Genomic DNA, 19,855 nt, shown 5'->3' on the forward strand with positions numbered 1-19,855 from the left:
AATAGTTTTTTGGGAGTCTGATTGGTATAGCGCTAAATAAATAGATTAGTTTAGGTAATATTGTCATCTTTATTATATTTGCTCGCCCTATCCAAGAGCATTTAATATTTTTCCAATTGGTTAGATCAGACTTAATTTGTGTGAAAAGTGGTCTGTAATTTTGCTCATAAAGTTTCTGATTTTCCCTTGGCAGATAGATTCCTAAATATTTTATATTATCAGTAGTTACTTTAAATGGAATTTCTCTTTGTAACTCTGACTGTTGGATTTTGTTAGTGATATATAAGAATGCTGATGACTTATGTGGGTTTATTTTATAACCAGCAACTTTGCTAAAGTTGTGGATTATTTCTAATAACTTTTTAGCAGAATCTCTGGGGTTCTCTAAGTATACCATCATGTCATCGGCAAAGAGTGATAATTTGGCTTCCTCATTGCCTATTCTTATTCCTTTAATCTCTTTCTCAGCTCTTATTGCTATAGCTAGCGTTTCTAATACAATATTAAATAGTAACGGTGATAGTGGGCAACCTTGTTTCACTCCAGATCTTATTGGGAATGGTTGCAGTTTGTCTCCATTACATATGATGCTTACTGATGGTTTTAAATAGATGCTGCTGATTATTTTAAGGAAAAGTCCATTTATTCCTATACTCTCAAGTGTTTTTAATAGGAATGGATGTTGGATTTTATCAAATGCTTTTTCTGCATCTATTGAGATGATCATATGGTTTTTGTTAATTTGGTTATTAACATGGCCAATTATATTGATAGTTTTCCTAATATTGAACCAGCCCTGCATTCCTGGTATAAATCCTACTTGATCATAGTGTATTATCTTGGAGATGATTTTCTGTAGTCTTTTTGCTAATATCTTATTTAAGATTTTAGCATCAATATTCATTAGGGAGATTGGTCTATAATTTTCTTTCTCTGTTTTCAGCCTACCTGGTTTAGGTATCAGTACCATGTCTGTGTCATAGAAGGAATTTGGTAGGACTCCTTCATTCCCTATTTTATCAAATAATTTATATAGCATTGGGGCCAATTGTTCTTTAAATGTTTGGTAAAATTCACATGTAAATCCATCTGGTCCTGGGGATTTTTTCTTAGGGAGTTGTTTAATTGCCTGTTCTATTTCTTTTTCTGAAATGGGACTATTCAAGCAATTTACTTCCTCCTCTGTTAGTCTGGGAAGTCTATATTTTTGGAGGTAGTCATCCATTTCACTTAGGTTATCAAATTTATTGGCATAAAGTTGAGCAAAATAACTCCTTATTATTTCTCTAATTTCCTCTTCATTGGTGGAAAGTTCTCCCTTTTCATTTTTAAGACTACTAATTTCATTTTCCTCCCTCCTTTTTCTAATCAGATTTACCAAAGGCTTATCTATTTTATTGGCTTTTTCATAGAACCAACTCTTAGTTTTATTAATTAGTTCAATAGTTTTTTTACTTTCAATATTTTTAATTTCTCCTTTTAATTTTAGAATTTCCAATTTAGTATTTGATTGGGGGTTTTTAATTTGGTCTTTTTTTAGTTTTTTTAGTTGCAAGCCCAATTCATTAATCTTTTCTTTCTCTGTTTTATTCAAGTAAGCCTCTAAGGATATAAAATTCCCTCTTATTACCGCTTTGGCTGCATCCCACAAATTTTGGTATGATGTCTCATCATTGTCATTATCTTGAGTGAAATTATTAATTGTATCTATAATTTGCTGCGTTCACCCAATCATTCTTTAAATGAGATCATTTAGTTTCCAATTACTTTTTGGTCTATTTCCCTCTAACTTTTTGTTGAATGTAGTTTTTATTGCATCATGATCTGAAAAGAAAGCATTTACTATTTCTGCTTTCTTGCACTTAATTTTGAGGTCTTTATGTCCTAATATATGGTCAATTTTTGAATAGGTTCCATGAACTGCTGAGAAGAAAGTATATTCCTTTTTATCTCCATTCAATTTTCTCCAAAGATCCAACATACCTAATTTTTCTAATATTCTATTTACTTCTTTAATTTCTTTCTTATTTGTTTTGTGGTTTGATTTGTCTAATTCTGAGAGTGCAAGGTTGAGATCTCCTACTATTACAGTTCTGTTGTCTATTTCTTCTTGCAACTCTCTTAACTTCTCCTTTAGGAAGTTGAGTGCCATACCACTTGGTGCATATATGTTTAATATTGATATTGCTTTGTTGTTTATGCTACCCTTTAGCAGGATGTAGTTTCCTTCCTTATCTCTTTTAATTAGATCAATTTTTACTTTTGCTTGATCTGAGATAAGGATGGCTACCCCTGCTTTTTTGACTTCACCTGAAGCATAATAGATTTTGCTCCAGCCTTTTACCTTTACTCTATATGTATCCCCCTGCTTTAAATGTGTTTCTTGTAAACAACATATTGTAGGGTTCTGACTTTTGATCCAGTCTGCTATCTGCCTCCTCTTTATGGGGAGTTCATCCCATTCACATTTACAGTTAGAATTACTAAATCTGTATTTCCTACCATCCTAATAACCCCAGATTATGCTTTACTTATTCTTGCCTCCCCCAACCCTCTTTCCCTTTTAAACTTATGTACCCCTCATGTATCACGATGCTTACCCTCTTTATAATCCCTCCCCCCCCCTTTGAGTCTTTTCCCTTCCTTCCTTATTACTTTTTTCTTTTTCCCTTCCTCTCCCCTGTTTTTAATGAGGCGAGAGAGAATTTTCTCTAAAACAAATGTCAATTATTTTTCTTTGAGCCAACTCTGATGAGAGTAAGATTCACACAATGTTCCTCCCCCTCTCTAAATTCCCTCAGATATGATAAGTTTCCTTTGCCTCTTTGTGGGATGTGGTTCCCCTCTTTTTATCCCTCCTTCCCACCTTATTCTGCCATCATCCCTTTTCCATATCTACTTCCCTTTTCTATGTTATATCAGTACAATCAAATTATACATGTATTCTTTTTGTATATCCACAACAGAAATACAATTCTGAAGAGTTATTTTTACCTTTTCTGCATCTCTTGAGTTCTATTCTTGGAGATCAAATTTTTTGTTTAGTTCTGGTTTTTTCTTCAGAAACAAATGGAATTCATTTGTTTCATTAAATGTCCATCTTCTTCCCTGGAAGAAAATGCTCAGCTTAGCTGGGTAGTTTATTCTTGGCTGCATCCCAAGTTCTTGTGCCTTTCGGAATATCATATTCCAGGCCCTTCTTTCCTTTAATGTAGAGGCAGCCAGATCTTGGGTGATCCTTATTGTGGCACCTCGGTATTTAAATGGTTTTTTTTTGGCTGCTTGTAAAATTTTTTCCTTAATCTGATAGTTCTGAAATTTTGCCACAATATTCCTTGGGGTTTTTATTTTAGGGTTTCTTTCAGAAGGTGTTCGATGAATTCTTTCAATGCCTATTTTACCTTCTGATTCTATTACATCTGGGCAGTTCTCTTTGATGATTTCTTGTAAAATAGTATCTAGGCTCTTTTTTTCATCATAGTTTTCGGAAGTCCAATAATCCTCAGATTATCTCTCCTAGATCTATTTTCCAAGTCTGTCGTTTTTGCAAGTAGATAATTCATGGTTTTTTCCAGTTTGTCATTTTTTTGTTTTTGCTTGACTGATTCTTGCTGTCTCAATGAATCATTAGTTTCTATTTGTTCAGTTCTAATTTTTAAAGAATTATTTTCTTCATTAGCTTTTTTTACTTCTTTCTGTATATGTCCAATTGAGTTTTTAAATGTATTGTTTTGGTCTGTGGAATTTTTTTCCATTTCACTAATTTTTTTTTTTAGTGAATTATTTTCTTTTTCCAATTCACAGATCCTACTTTCTTGCGAGTTCTTTATTTTTTCCAATTCACCAATTTTGTTTCCCTGCACTTCCTGGGAATTTTTTAACTTTTCCAATTCGTATTTCAGGAAGTTGTTGCTCTCTTGTAAGGCTTCTCTTTCCTTTCCCCATTTATCTTCTAACTCTCTTTTGAGACTTTTAATGGTCTCTTCTATGAGAGCATCATGTAAAGGAGGACAGTCTGATGCATTTTTGCTGTTTGAGGTCTCTTCAGGTTTGCTGACCTGCTCTTTTTCTGCATAGAAGCTGTCGATCATTCTTTTCATCTTTTTATTCATGTTTTAATGCCTTTAGGGTAGGCCTCCTAGGCAAAGGGGTTACCAGCTTCCTCTGCAGAGCAGGGAGAGATGTAAACCGATTTCCGGCTCTGAGGTATGGGAGTGCTCTGAGTGAGAGTCTTCCCTTCCCCCAACAGGAAGTGGATTCAGCACTGGCTGAGCTATGGAAGTGCCCAGTTGGGCTGTGTGGGTTAGTGATTGCCCTCGGCTAGAGACTAAGGGGTGAAAGTGTCACTGCCCCAGGCCGGAGCCTCTTGTGGGACTGTGAGTATTAGCAGCTGACCACAGACCACAGACCGCAGACCATAGACCGCCCTGAACTCTGCCCCAGTGTCTCTGCCTGATGCAAATCGGCCCTGGAAAAGCTCTATGGCCCCAAGCCGAGCTCCCCACTGCGCAGATTGGAGGCTAACCCGGGCTTTGTCCTCCTGCTGTGCAGGATCACAACTGCCCCAAGGAAAAGCCCGGTACTGTGGGTTGGGGCTGTGGGCTTGTGCTGAGATCTGTGCTTTCACTTTCCGTTTGAGGCTCTCCTCGGAACCTAATTTCTCTCCCCGTCTGCGCTGATCTCCCCCCTGGCCCCGGAACCAACCTTTTTTGGCGAGACTGCAGATTTTCCTCGGCCGGTGAGTTGTTCTACTTCTTATCTTTACGAATTGTAGCAGTCAAGACTATTTTTGAGGCTCGATATAATATTGATAAAGAGGGTAAGAGAAGAGCTTAGAAAGTCGCGTGTGTCTTCTCCGCCATCTTGGCTCCGCCCCCCCCCCCCAACAAAAAGGTTTGAGTAAGATTTTTCCAGACCAAACAATTGAGGAGACTCAAAGGAAAGGGTTATGACATGAAGATGCTTGGTGGCCACACCAGTATTGGAAGTTGGAGGCTTCTGCAACATCAAAATGGAAACAGCAATGTCTTGAGTTTTTAGGGTAGAGTTAATATAGAGTTCATTAAATTGATCAGAAAGAAATAAAGAAAACACTGAGATAGAACTGGGTCTAGGACTGAGTGCTAATTGTCAATTCCAAAGTCCATAAGCAGTTCTGGTTTATAGTTGTAGAGCAGAAGGAATTGCTAGTTCTTATGGATGCAGAGATGCAGACACCCTTCCTGGGTAAAAACCAGAGCAAACTGAGAGAACATACCACCTTGGAATCATCAAACATTTATGGACTGCAAGAACTAGCTCTGTAAGCAGGAAAATGACAGTGCTTAGTTATCCCAAAGTGATCAGAGCCTGAATTTAGCATTAAGTTCAAAATCAAGAATTCTTAGAAAAACAAAATAAAGCAAAACAAAATCCTAAATAACAACAAAAAATAACTTGATCATAAAAATCTGCTCTAATGGCAAGGAAGAGCAAGATACAAACATAAAAGAATACAACAATGTGAAAACAGTTATAAACAAAGCCTTGAAAGACAAATTAGACATAAATCCAGCAGGGTTTCTTATAAGACATAAAGAAAAATGAATATTGGAAGAATGGGGTAAACCCAATATGGTAAAGAAAAAGCAACAACTCTGTTGAGACTTTGCAATACTCCACAATTTAAACTAATGTTTTAAGGGGGCAGAGCCAAGATAAAGGAGAGTAGGCAGGTCTTTGGCTGAGTTCTTCCTGGCTTCCCTCAGACCAATACCAGATCTGGCCTCTGAACAAGTTTTGGAATGAGAGAAGCCACAAATATTTGGAAAGTAACACATTTCCAGTAGAAGATCTTTTGGAAGAGGAGTTCAGGACAGGCTATTTCAATCAGACAGGGGTGGAAAGAAGCAGCCAATGCAGGTATCTGGGATCCAGGATGAAGGGGCCTGTGTGCACCGAGATTCTACTGGGAGGCTCTTAGCCAAAATACATCAGTGTTGACTATTTTATCCTGGGCAGGAAGTCAGTGGATCAGCAGACCATCCAATGCAACAATGCAATTGAGCCACTGAACCCCAGAATAACTTGGCACTTAGCCATGCCCACCCAGGACTGGAAGAAAGTCAGCAGCATTGTTGACAAGGTAGATTGAAGCTTCTGGGGCCTGTAGAGGAAGCTTGAGACAATCTTCCCTTTGCTCTAAGAACAGAATTCAACTTTTAAAAATGAGCAAAAAAGGGAAAAGAGCTATGACCTTAAAGAGCTTTTATGGAAACAGAAGAAAAGACTTCAAATCCTGAGGGGACCCTTAAAGGGTGAGATGATTTGACCTCCATCTCAAGGCTCTCTTGCAAGAATACAGAAAGAATCTTAAAAGATAGTCTGAAGAAAAAATGGGGAAAGGAAATGAAAACTTCGCAGGAAAATTTGGAAAAGAAAACACAGAAATTATCTGAAGAAAACTACTTAAAATAGATTTAGAGAAATGGAAAAAAATAACTCTTTACAAAATAGAACTGACTAAATGGAAAAAAAAATAGCTCCTTAAAACATGGAATTTGTGAAATGGGAAAAAAACGAAGCAAATAATTCATTTAAAAGTTCAAGTGGCCAAATGTAAAAGGAGATTAAAAAAGCTAACTGAAGAAAGTAATTCACTAAAAAATTAGAATGAACAAATACAAGTGAATGACTCAATGAGACATAAGAATCAATCAAATAAAACAAACAAACAAACAAAAAACAGAAAAAAGCAGAAGAAAATGTAAAATACCTCATTAGAAAAACAATTAACTTGGAAAATACATCCAGGAAAGACAATCTAAGAATTATTGAACTACCTGAAAACCATGATGAACAAAAGAGCTTAGACAACTTCTTTCAAGAAATAATCAAGGAAAACTGCCCTGATGTCCTAGAACCATAGGGTAAAATAGCCATTGAAATAATTCATTAATCACCCCTCGAAAGAGATTCCAAAATGAAAACTCCAAGGAATATCGTAACTAAATTTCAGAATTATTAGCTCAAAGAATAAAACACTTCAAGCAGCCAGAATTAAAAAAAATTCTGATATTGAGGAACCACAATCAGCATTACCCAGGACCTAGAAAATTTGACTTTAATGGATGGAAGAGTCTGGCATATGATATTCTGAAAGGCAAAGGAGCTTGGGTTGTAGCCAAGAATCAACTACCCAGCAAAATTAAGCATTATCTTTCAGAGATAAAGTAGATATTCAATGAAATAAGTGAATTTCACTTAATTTTGATGAAAAGACCAGAGCTGAACAGATAATTTGATTTCAAATACACAAATCAAGAATAGCATAAAAAATAAAAGGAAATAAAAAAACTGTTTCTTTTAAAAGTTAAAAAAGTTTACTTGCCTTTATTGGAAGGTGATATGTTTAACTTTTGAGAACTCTATCTCTGTTTGGAGTATACTCAGAGGATGTAGGTATAATTTGACTTTATTGTGATAATATCAAAAAGGAACTAGTGGTGGAAAAGGGATCATAATGGAAGAAGGGGAAAGGGGAAATAAAATGGGATAAATTACATCTTGTGTAAAGACAAAAAAAATCTATTAATTGGAAACTGAGTAAATGCCCATCAATTGGAGAATGGCTGAATAAATTGTGGTATATGAATATTATGGAATATTATTGTTTGGTAAGAAATGACCAACAGGATGATTTCAGAAAGGCCTGGAGAGACTTACACGAACTGATGCTGAGTGAAACGAGCAGGGCCAGGAGATCATTATATACTTCAACAACAATACTATATGATGATCAATTCTGATGGACCTGGCCATCTTCAGCAATGAGATGAACCAAATCAGTTCCAATGGAGCAGTAATGAACTGAACTAGCTATGCCCAGTGAAAGAACTCTGGGAGATGACTAAGAGCCATTACATTGAATTCCCAATCCCTATATTTTTGCCTGCTGTTGCAAAATTTTGGATTTCCTTCACAGGCCAATTGTACAATATTTCAGAGTCCAATTCTTTTTGTACAGCAAAATAACGGTTTGATCATGTATACTTATTGTGTATCGAATTTATACTTTAATATATTTAACATCTACTGGTCATCCTGCTATTTGGGGGAGGGGATGGGGGGAAGGAGGGGAAAAATTGGAACAAAGGGTTTGGCAATTGTCAATGCTGTAAAATTACCCATACATATAACTTGTAAATAAAAAGCTATTAAAAAAATCTATTACAGTTGAGGGAACGAAGGGAGGGGGATGAACATTGTGTGAGCCATAGTCTCATTGTATTTGGTTCAGAGAGAGACTATCAGACATATGTCAATGTGCAAGACAAGTCATAAGGGACTCAACAAGCTTAAACTTTTTATATTCTTATATGGGAAGGTGATATAAGAGATTTCTAAGAATTTTTTCATTATTAGGACAATTTTAAGGGATTTACAAAATCAATGCATGAATATGACTTGATTAAGATGAAATGATCTCACAAAAATATGATAAAAAGAAGGATGTGCTGGGAGGAAAGGAAGCATCGGGAAAATTATGTCATACAAAATAGGCATACAAGGATGAACTTTTATAGTGGAGAGGAAAATGGAGGAGGTGTTGGGCATTGCTTTAATCTTACTCATATCAGAATTTGTTCAAAGAAAAAATGACATACATAATCTGCTGTATATAGGAATCTACCTTAAGCAGTAGAGAAGCAGGAGAAAAAGGAGATAAAAGAAAAGAAAATGGATCAAGGAAGTCAGTCATCAGAAACAAAACAGATGAAGTGAAATAGTGTAATAAGAGAATGAAGGATAAACAGGAAAAGAAAGAATTTGGAGGGAATTACAAAGTGAATTCCTATGGGCATTATAATACAGATTCACTGGGAGATTTTTTTTAATTAAAAATGTAATTTAAGATGATCAAAAGTAAAGCTTTTAGAAATACAACCCATTTTCCACTGTGAAACTCTATGTGAAACTTATACAAGGTGTTTATACAAAATATAATCTTTTTTTCTTTCATACCTCAATTGTGGGAGATAATGTTGTTTTTTGTCTTCCCCACTTCTCCTGTACTTTATTCAACTCTTCCAGTTTTATTGCTCTTCTGAGATCATCAAAACATAACAAAGTTATTTCCAAACTCTATTTATTATTTAATTTTTTTCAGACCCTTAATTATATGAAGGTTAAGTGAAGAATAGTTTATTGTTCACTTATACAGTGTTCACACTGTATTGTATACTTCATCTTTATATATTCTCTTCTAATTTTGTAAATGTATTTATCTTTCTTTGTTCCTCTATTTGCATTTCAAAGCTCTGGTCTTTTCATAAGAATTGATGGGTGTCTTATTTCACTGAAGATTCTTTTTCTTTCCATAGTTTTATTCTGTTGTCTAGATGATTATTGTTAATTATAAAATTTTATCATTTAAATTTAAAGATAAAATAATAAAAACTCATTTTTTCATTTATAGTACTAGTCATTTAATTTTGTGTGATGTAACATGTGACTTCTTGGTATTTGAACTCTTTCTATTTATATAATGACTACATTTTTTTTATTTGAAAGCTCTGGATTTTGATTATTATTTTAATTTAAAATTCATTCTCTCCCTAAGAAATGGACCTGCACATATGTTATTATTTTCCAGTAGTGATCTTCTTGCTATTCCTTGCTCAGAATACTCCATCTCCTATTTTTTTGCCATTGAACTAATTGCCCTTTGTGCCTAAAATACTGTCATTCCTTTCAACTACCTTTTAGATTTTATTTATTTTCTTTAAGAGTCATCTCTAATCCCATATTCTCTAGTAGGCCTTTCTTGTTCTCCTCAGATATGATTTCCTATACCTCTATAATAGCCATCCTTCAAATCATATATTTTTTTGTTCCTTGTCATTGTAATATACTTATCCCCATAATAAAATGAAAGAGAATAGGAACTATTCATGCCTTATTTGTATTATCAGGTCCTTCTGCCTCCAGGGCTGGTGCTCTATCAACTATGCAATCTAGCTGCCCTCTTTTTTTGTATTCTCAATGATTTGCAGAAGGTCTAACGCTTATGTTCAGCTGATTAGTTGTGTCTAATTCTTCATGATGCCAGTTTTTCTTGGCAAAGATATCGGATTGATTTCCTAATTCCTTCTCCAATTCATTTTACCCATAAGACAACTGAGGCAAACAGAGCTAATTGGCTTGTCTAGGATCACAGTGTTATTGTGTCTGAAGCCAGATTTCATCTCAAGAAGATAAGTCTTCTTGATTCCAAGCCTATCAATGTATCTGCTGTATCACTTGGCTGCTCCATATCATATAGCTACCTTGGAACTTAGTGAATTTTTAATAAATTACTTTTGATTACCTGGCTTATTGGTAATTCAGTTCCATTTGATTTTTCTGACTGAAAAGCAAGAAGGGTGAGTCTTACTCATCTTCTACTTTTCCGAGATCCTATCCCTGAGGATACATTTGCTACTGTGGGAGTCTGGATGAGGATAGGTCATGTATGTCTGATGGATTGTCATTCACAGTTCAGAAAAGGAACAGGTGCAAAAGAGAGGATTGGGGGATATTTGTGATTTATGGAAGTGATACAGTTGTGTTGAAGACATGCCAAGATTGTCCAAGGAGGAATGTGTTTGAAACCAATATCACTATCTTGTCTTTGATTCATTATGTACCATGGGAGAATCAAACTATTGCTTCTCTTCAAGCAATTCTTCTCTTCAGGTTATTCCACAGTTCCCACTTTGGTGACTACTTAAATAGTTCATAGTGCCTCTAAAACTTAATGTTATTTAAAAATAATAATAATCATAACACAACAACAATAATATATCTAATTTTATATAGCACAATAAGTTTTCAAAACCCTTTACAATTATTGTCTCATTTTTTTTTCTTCATAACAACCCTGGAAAATAGGTGTTATAAAAAACACCATTTTACTGAGACAAATAGAATTTTAGTAAAGTGCTTAGGTTCATAGAGCTGTATCTGTTTCTGTATAGATTTGAATTTATCTTCCTGAATGTAGGTTCATTACTCTATTCACTCTCCCACCTTTTTCCCTATAGGGAAAATGGACTCACGAAGCGAAGCTGGAATTTACTTAGTGACTTCCATGATTTGGGGAAACTATTTAAAACTGTTTTCATTAATGTCCTGAAGCTAAAATAATAGTAAATTTTTCTTTTCAGCAGAGGTAGTAAAGAAATATCTATATGATCATCTGCTACAGGATACTATATAGAAAAGGGATTTCTCCACTGTGAATGAGATTGAAAGAACTGGTCTCTAAAATTCCTTCAATATAAGATATTTTATACCTGATTTCTCTTCATTACTTAGTCTTCAGTATCTGAATTTTGAAGTTATGAACCTGAAATGATATGTTGTTCTTTACCTTGTTTCCCAGAGCAAATGTTTAAGATATTTTCATTATACAATGAAATATACACATAAGGAAAGCTACATAATTGTGATATGACAATTTTCAAAAGTCCAAACATACTTAAATTTCCAATTTTCTTTTTTCAGTGTACTATCTACAGTTTAGCATAAAATGGTTCTAATGTATTTGGACTCTATTATAGGTCTACTATAGGCTTTTATAAAATAGCCTTATATCATGTACTTTTTAGCACACACATTTCTCAATATAAAGTCCTTTTCATCAGCTGAAACATGGGCATAGTAATTAGATTTAATAAGGCATTTACAATTCATTTGGGAAAGCAGAAGTGAAGAAATTTCCAAACTATGCATTTAAAATTAATTGAAAAAATATTTACCTGTGACTATCATTTTCTGACAACATAGATAATAAATAAAATACTTGGACTACTCTCTGAATACTCTAACTTTCATAACTCCTAAAGGGCTTTTAGATCATCTTGTTTTAAAAAGCAAGCTTGTTGACCTGACATTCATTTGCCCTCACATAATCTTGTAGCAAGATTCTTTGGTATGTTTACAAGAAAATGTTTTCCTCAACTCTGATGACAATCTTTCTTTATGTACACAAACCAGTAATAGCTTTTGAGAAAGCTCTTGAAAGATAACTTTAAAATAGCTTAAGAACTAGGCAGCTACCAGCTTATTTTAAATCTCAAGACAAGTTAAAAATCAGTAAGAGACTGATCAAGATGAGAAATTATCTATTTGCACTTTTTAAAAGATTCTCCATGCAGAAAGTTCTTGTCATAAATGCCAGTATTGAAGATGGTCATCCAATTAGAATAAAAACTCCTCCTCCTTAAAGGAGCAGGGTAACTTATGACCCTCAATGTCTCTGATGGGTTGGGAAATTTGCATCACTTGCCTCTTGTATTTCAGTTTTTCTATGCATGCATCATGCTGTGCCATTTTAATTAGAGAGTTTCAATCTGATGTTTTCTTCAAATCATTCACATGGAAATTACAAATATTTTAAAGAAGAAAATGTTAGCAGGATTGAATTAAACTCTACTGTTAAAATATTATAAATATAGCATTGCTGTGCTTAATTAGTTTTCATTATACATCAGAAAGGCTGCATACCTGGCAACAATAATGAACAGATGCACAGATACTGTAGAAGCAATTCTTGCTAAAAATCTCCAATTGTTTAGTTATGGCAGTATGCAGTTGACTGTTAGAGAATGTATGTATGTTTCACTAAAGCTATGACAAATATTCTGAATTTTATATTACAACTGATTTTGGGAGTCTGTCTGAGAGGGGAACAGATTTTTTTCTCCTCTATAAATGTGTTTCTTGAACTGGGTACCAGACAATTGACAGATATTTAATATAATATGCAAATCACAGGCCAGGCTATATACTCATGATCCTGATTTATATAAGTAAAATTATCTTTGGCAACATCACAAAAAAGCAAACTGTCAAATTTCTCATCACTTAGAATCCAAAATATATACATGTGTAGGTATGAATTTATATACATACATATAAACATATATACTTAGCCATGCAGTGATATGGGTATTTATAGAAATGTGTTCTCCAGATGGCATCATTCTCAGAATGTACATAAGTATTGAGTAGACATAGGTTGGAAGAAACAATGCTGACAGTTTGTGAAGAAACACATTCCTTATACTTAGATCACTATCAGGAAATGAAAATGGATGCTTTACTAGGGACCATTCTACAATCTGTGACCACTCATATATAGGGAAGGTGATTAGTGAACTGGTTTGGAAAAGTATCTTTCATTGAAACTGTCTGTCACTGTGTAACTATATCCTATGAGTAAAACATCCAAGGACTGCCACATTCCATAAGAATTCATCCTAAGACCTCAAACACTAATGGTTCCTCAAATACTATTTTATTCTTGAAAAGGTAGAGTAGCTTAAATGTCACACACAAATGTGAACTGAGAACAAATAATGTGATTTTTGTAAGAAATCATCATTTTTAGCTTTTGAAGTCACTCTTTAAAAAATTACTTTTCAGCCCTTTATTCAATATATAAAAACAGATTTAGATTGTATTCATTTTGTGGCCAAAGCTCCTCCTCTGAAACAGTCTGGAAGGAGGGATCATTTATTATCATCAAGATTTGCTTCTGAAAGATCTTAGAATATATTTCAAAACAAATATGGATATCAAAAAAAAAGATGGGTACATTGGCTTATAGGGCCTTTAAGAGGGAGCACTTAAAATAAATAATTGTGGGTGGGGGTGGGAAAATGAGTCAATATGGCAGATTAGATGAAATATTCATCTAAGATCTCCTAATACCCCTCCAAACAACTAAAAATAACACCTCAAATTGATTTCTGAAGTGACATAGTCAACAAAAGGTCAGACTGACTCTTGATGTGTGACATGGGTTGAGACTAGATTGAAAATTACATAAATTCAACACCATTAGTGGGACTAGGTATTGATGACAAAAACAGTTCCAAGTTTGGGGAGTACTCAAAACATAAATTGTAAGAGAATGTAGCAATTGTTGAGAAAAAGATCACAAGGGGGATCCCTAATAATAGTACTGGCTGCAAAGTGGCTCATTTTTGACAACTACTTTGCTAATATCCACTTCTAGATTATAGTTCAAGGGTGGAAAGAAGCACTTTCAGTGGTAAGAGAACAGGGGCTATGAAGAGCAGTATCACTTTGGATCACAAAGGAACAGGGACTCTAAGAAATAGTAATGCTTGCAATTTGCAAAATATCACTTCAGGCCCAAGTGAGCAGCGACCCTGAGTAATAGTATATACTGAATTCATGAAGGATCAGGGTCCCTTTTGGTTTGAGTACCAATGTCCAAACCCAGGAGAGCATTGACCACATCTCTCACCACATCTCACCCTTTGGACACATTGACAGGACTATCTCTGAAAAGAATCATGTGAAAAAAACCTAAAGTACGGGACAGTTATCCTTTTCTAGTTCTCTCGCCTCCATACCAGAAATAAAACTAACCATTAACAAAGTTCAAAGTCATGGGATAGGCTGGAAAAAGAGAAAACAACAATAAAAGAAAAAGAATTTGAGCATAAAATCTCTAGTTTGGTGATAGGAAGGATTAAGATACAGAATCAGAAGAATATGACAATGTTAAAATATCAACATACAAGGTCTCCATCAATAAACAATGTGACTTAATCCTGGCAGAGTAAAATGGATTATGAAAATTAAATGAGTGGTAGAGGAAAATTGGCTATAGAAATGAGATTGAGAAAGGGGCCTAGCTGTACCAAATCTAAAACTATATATAAGGCAATGGTCATCAAAACCATTTGGTACTGGTTAAGAAATAGAGTATAGGACACTGATATAGGTTAGAATCACAGGACAAAATAGACAATAACTATAGCAATCTAGTGTTTGACAAACCCAAAGACCCCACTTTTGGAGATAAGAATTCATTATTTTGAGAAAAACTTCTGGGAAAATTGGAAACTAGTATGGAAGAAATTGGGCATTGACCCATACCTAACACCCTATATCAAGATAAGATCAAAATTAGTTCATAATCTAGACATAAAAAATAATATTATAAACAAATTAGAAGAACATGGGATAGTATACTTCTCAGATCTGTGGAGGAGAAAGGAATCTGTGACCAAAAAAAACTGAAGATCATTATTGATCACAAAAGAGATAATTTTGATTATATTAAGTTAAAAAAGTTTTTGTACACACAAAACTAATGCAGACAAGATTGGAAGGGAAGCAATAAACTGGGAAAACATTTTTACATTCAAAGGTTCTGATAAAGGACCCATTTCTAAAATATATAGAGAATTGACTCAATTATAAGAATTCAAGCCATTCTCCAATTGATAAATGGTCAAAGGATATGAACAGACAATTTTCAGATGAAGAAATTGAAACTATTTCTACTCATATGAAAAGGTGCTCCAACCATTATTGATCAGAGAAATACAATTTTTAAAACAATTTTTTTTATTATTATAGCTTTTTATTTACAAGATATATGTATGCATAGGTAATTTTTCAGCATTTACAATTGCAAATCCTTTTGTTCCAACTTTTTACCTCCTTCCCCTCACCCCTTCCCCCAGATGTCAGGTCGACCGATACATGTTAAATATATTAAAGTATAAGTTAAATACAATATATGTATACATATCCAAACAGTTATTTTGCTGTATAAAAGGAGTGGGACTTTGAAATAGTGTACAATTAGCTTGTGAAGGAAATAAAAAATGCAGGCAGACAAAAATAGAGGAATTGGGAATTCTTTGCAGTGGTTCATAGTCATCTCCCAGAGTTCTTTTCCTGGGTGTAGCTGGTTCCGTTCATTACTGCTCTATTGGAACTGATTTCAATCATCACATTGCTGGAGATGGCCAGGTCCATCAGAATTGATCATTATATAGTATTGTTGTTGAAGTATATAATGATCTTCTGGTCCTGCTCATTTCACTCAGCATCAGTTCGTGTAAGTCTCTCCAGGCCTTTCTGAAATCATCCTGTTCGTCATTTCTTACAGAACAATAATATTCCATAATATTCATATACCACAATTTATTCAGCCATTCTCCAATTGATGGCCATCCACTCAGTTTCCAGTTTCTGGACACTACAGACAGGGCTGCCACAAAAATTCATGAACATACAGATCCCTTTCCCTTCTTTAGGATCTCTTTGGGATATAAGCCCAGTAGTAACACTGCTGGATCAAAGGGTATGCACAGTTTGATAGCTTTTTGACCATAGTTCCAAATTGCTCTCCATAATGGCTGGATGTATTCACAATTTCACCAACAATGTATCAGTGTCCCAAGAGAAATACAAATTAAGACAAGTCTGAGAAATCACTCCACACCTGTCAGATTGGCTAAGATGACAGGAAAAGATGATAAATAATGGAGGGGAACACTGGGACACAATAAATTGTTGGTGAAATTGTGAACCATTGTATAAATATGTATGAATGCATTGGATTTAACATATATTACTACCATGTTTAATATGTATTGGGCTACTTGCCATCCAGGATGGGACTGCTGGTGGGGGGGAATTGGAACACAAGATTTTGCCAGGGCTAAGGTTGAAAAATTGTCCATGCACATGTTTTGAAAAATAAAAACCTTTAATAATAAAAAAAGAAATGAGACTGAGGGAAGAATATTATACAAAGGGAATTTATAGCTTGCTATGAGATGTGCCAAATATACTGAAGAACATAATACTTAAAAAACACCCTTGGCGAAATGGAAAAACAGTACAAAATGTTACATGAAAATAACTCCTAGAAGCTAGAAACTAAATGGAATATGAGGATCAAAAGTTTACTAAAGATAATAAATTCTTAAAATTTAATATTTAGAAAGTTGAAACTATTGACTTTATGAAACATCAACAATTGTAAAACAAAGTCAAAGAAAAAAATCTAAAAGATCTCGTAATAAACACACAACTAATCAGGAAAATATGTCAAGAAAATGTAATTTAAGTGTTATCAGGTTATTTAAAAACATGTATAAAGAACCTAGATATCATATTTCAAGAAACTATCAAGAAAAATGGCGTTTATATCTTAGATCCAGAAGGTAAAATAGAACTTGAAAGAATCTACTGATCACCATCTGAAAGAGTTCCCAAAATGGAAACTTGCAAAGACATTGTAGCCAAATTACAGACTAAAAAGTAAAGGAGAAAATATTTCAAACTTCTAAAAAGAAGCCATTTAAATATCCTAGAGCTACACTCAGATTTGCATAAGATTTAGCAGTTTCAATGAGAAAAAAGCCTTTCAATATGACATTCTAGAAGGGGAAAAACAAGGTTAGGATTACAACCAAGAATCACCTAACCTGCAAAACTAAGCATACTCCTTAAGGAGAAAAATAGATATTCAATAAGATAGAGAACTTTCAATTTGTCCTGATAAAAAAGATCAGATTGAATAGAAAAAAAGATGAGCTTTCAAATACAAGACTTAAGAGAAACAGAAAAAAGATAAAAATAAAAGAGAAATAATAAGGGAATTAATAATGTTAAATGTTTTTCTGTTCTTTATAAGAAGAAAGTACATGGAGCTTCCAAGAAATTTATCATCATTAGATCAGCTAAAATGATTTTATATTATAGAGAGAGGGCATGGAAATGAGTTGATAATTTTGGGAAGAAATTAAAAAAAAAGATGGGTGAGAAAAAGGGGTGTCCTAAGAGAAGGAAAAAGTCAGAGAGGAAAAGAGGAAAAGGAAGTTATTTCACAGAGATGAACAAGGAAGAATTTATAACATAGAGGTGAAAATAGGGGCTTGAGGTCAATACTTAAAACTCCTCATCTAATTTGGTTTAAATATAGAAAAAATCATATACATTCAATTGGACATACAAATCTATATTGCCCTGCAGGAATATAAAAAAGAAAAGAATAAAAAAAGGAGAGATGTGGTAAAATGAAGTATGTGTGAAGAAAATCACTAGTAAGAAGAAAACAAATAAACAAATAATTTTAGAGGAGAAATGGTATAAAAAGAAAGAAAGAATGATAATCAGTAAAAATAGAATGGAGGGAAACACAGTTGGTAATCATAACTATGTATCTGAATGTGATGAATTCACCAATAAAATATATTTATAAGATAATGAATTAGAAATCAGTCCAACAATAAGTTGTTTTTAAGTAAAACATTCGAAGTAAAAGGTCCCAATTTAAAATTTAAGTAATTTTAAAATTAAAGAATAAATTAAAATCAAAATTAAAAAATATAAATGCAGAATTTCCCAGAACAGATTCATAAAACTGAAAGTAAATCAAAACAACAATAACAACAACAAAAACACAAGTCCCATATTGAGCTAATGAATAAAACAAAAATTGGTTTTATTGAGAAAAAACCCAACACAATAGAAAAACCATAGATTAATTTGTTTTTAAAAATAAGAAAACTAAATTGATTGTCTCAAAAATACAAAAGGTAAATGCTCCCGCAATGAATGTGAGATAAAAAAATATTAAGAATGATTTTGCCCAATTACAGGCCAGTAAAATTGACAATATAAGGGAAATGGATGAAAATTTAAAAACATAAACTAAATTAACAAAAGGCTAAAAAGAATGCTTAATCCTATCTTAGAAAAACAGAAATTGAACAAGCTATTAATGAGCATATTAAGAAAAAATCCTAGCACCAGATGGATTAATAAGTAAGTTCTACCAAACTTTATTTGGTTTTTAAAGAACAATTATTTCCCATGACATATAAACTACTTGAAAAAAATAATTTGTTTTACTAAATTCCACAAATATGGTTTTGATACTTAAACCAGGGATAGCAAAAACAAAGAAAAATTATAGTCTAATTTCCTTCATTAATATTGATGTAGAACTTTTAAATAAAATGCTAGAAAGGAAAATTATAACGATAAATTCAAAAGATCATAACTCTGACCAGATGACATTTTTACCAGGAATATAGAGCTAGCTCAATATTAAGAAAAGCATCAGCATAACTTACCATATCAATAACAAAAACGATAGAAATCTCTTGATTATCTCAATAAATGTAGAAAAAGATTTCAAGTTAATTTAACACCCATTCCTATTAAAAATGCTAGAAAATATAAGATAAAGGAAGTCTTTCTTAAATAATTAATATCTATCTAATATCAATGATAAAAGTGATCTGTAAAGGAGCAAAACTAGAAGCTTTCTCAAACATAGAGATGAAACAAGGGTATCCATTACTGACACTATTATATAATATTGGATCTGAAATGCTGTCTATAGCAATAATGCAAAAGTAAAGGAATTGAAAGAATAAGAATAGGCAATAAGGAAACCAAACTATTATTTATTGCAGATGATATAATATATATCTTATACTTATATATGTATGTTTATTTAGAGAACTCTTGAGAATCAACTAAAAAAATCTAGTTGAAATGATTGAGAACTTTAGAAAATTTGAAGAATACAAAGCAAACCCACACAAATATCAGTATTTCTATATACTACCAAGATAACCTCAGAAAGAAATAGAAATTTATAAAAATAAGAGCAATTTTCAACTGAAAAGTGAACAAAGGATATGAAGTCAGTTTTCAAGAGAAAAAAACACAAAGCTTCTATAGTCACATGAAAAAATGTTCTAAATGACTATTGATTAAAGCAAAGCCAATTAGAACAACATTAAGAAACCACCTTACACATATCAGATAAGCTATCATGGCAGAAAAAGATGATAAATGCCTTATGGGATGTTGAAAAACTGGTAACACTAACATCTTGATGCAGTTGTGGATTAGTCCCATAATTCTTGGGAATAATTTAGAATGCTGCTAAAAGGTATAAAACTGTACATACCATTTGAACCAATGATACACTAGTAATTCTGTATCACAAAAAAAATCAGATAAAAGGGGGAAAAGA

The sequence above is a fragment of the Sarcophilus harrisii genome, chromosome 3, assembly GCF_902635505.1.
Source record: "Sarcophilus harrisii chromosome 3, mSarHar1.11, whole genome shotgun sequence".
In the NCBI taxonomy this organism is placed as follows: Eukaryota; Metazoa; Chordata; class Mammalia; order Dasyuromorphia; family Dasyuridae; genus Sarcophilus; species Sarcophilus harrisii.